A 1,467-nucleotide genomic window follows, 5' to 3' on the forward strand; every position below is an offset into this window, starting at 1 on the left:
TTATTTTATTAAACCAAAAATAAATTAGTTCATTTTTAAACTTCAGTTAAATTATAATAAAATATTGAATTAAAAAAATTACACAAAAACAAAAACTTTTAAATAGTTAATTTGATACTGCTTATTTTTTTTCAAAATTTTATAATATCTTCAAATTTATATTTCATTAATAAATAAAAACATTTTTTTTCTCAAAACACATAAAGTCGCATTATAACATCGATATACCCAAAATATAAAACGAAATAATAAAATTAAAATGTAACTCGCTATATTGTGCAAGTACCTTTCTAATTTATACTAATTAGTCACCCATTTTTTATTTTAATTATGTTTAATATTATTCTGGGACTAAAAGTTGGTTATTATTTATGTTATTTTTTTTTAATTAGACTTAAAATTATACAGAAAAGTATAAAAACGTAATTACAATTGTGTTATAGTGGTTGAATTAAAAATTAAATAAAGTTTCATTGAAGTAGCGAATTTTGTTTTTATCGTTTTCATTTGTATGGTTTTTAATTCATTGATATTTTTTTTATTAACTTGGATATTCAATTCATTATACGAACCGATTAATCTCAGAACGACCATCTGTTTTGCAGATAGCCCGAAGTCATCGCATTTGAACTTCCGTGGCTACAAGATGATTTTTATTCCTACTTGAATTTGTACCTGAGATCTTCTGGTACTTTTGACTTTTGGAGCCAAACTCAGACCAATCATGCACCATCTTTATGGTTTAATTCTATGAAAAAGGTTAACTACTATATTTAAGTACTGAGGTAGGGATAAAAATAACAATATATTGTAAACTACAAAAAAAAATCTATAAAAAAAACAACACTAAACTATAAAGATAAAAATCATAATTTTAAAAACATAAGGGACTAAAATAATAATTTCCAACAAACTATAGGGACTAATTTAAAACATAATGGACTAACTTAATTTAATATATTAAATATGATAAAACGCAAATGGTACAATCAAGTGGTGGTATATGACTATTTATCCTCACTTTCCACAACCATACGAACAAGATTGCGTGTGTTGAAACGTATGTCAAACAGTCAACAATAATTGTGGGACCCTCCTCTTGTTTCTATATTTTATTAGAAGCGTAATCGTGCAATTTAGCGAGATATATCGTAATTTTAATATTTTATTTTATTCTTTATTTCAGTCGATGTTATAATATTGTTTTATATGATTTTGAGAAAACGATGATGTTTTTATTTTTGAATAAAATATATGTTTGAAGATATCATAAAAATTTGATAAAAATATATCGATATTAGTATCAAATTAACTATTTGAAATTCCTCATTTTTTTATGTAATTTTTTAATTCAGTGTTTTTTATAATTTAATTTATGTACAATAACGAAGTAATTTATATTTTGTTTAATAATATAATTTTTTTTATAAAGATAATAATTATTTATTTTGTTGGAACTCGATAATT

The sequence above is a fragment of the Cynara cardunculus genome (assembly GCF_001531365.2).
Source record: "Cynara cardunculus var. scolymus isolate 2C chromosome LG 11, CcrdV1, whole genome shotgun sequence".
Taxonomy (NCBI): domain Eukaryota; kingdom Viridiplantae; phylum Streptophyta; class Magnoliopsida; order Asterales; family Asteraceae; genus Cynara; species Cynara cardunculus.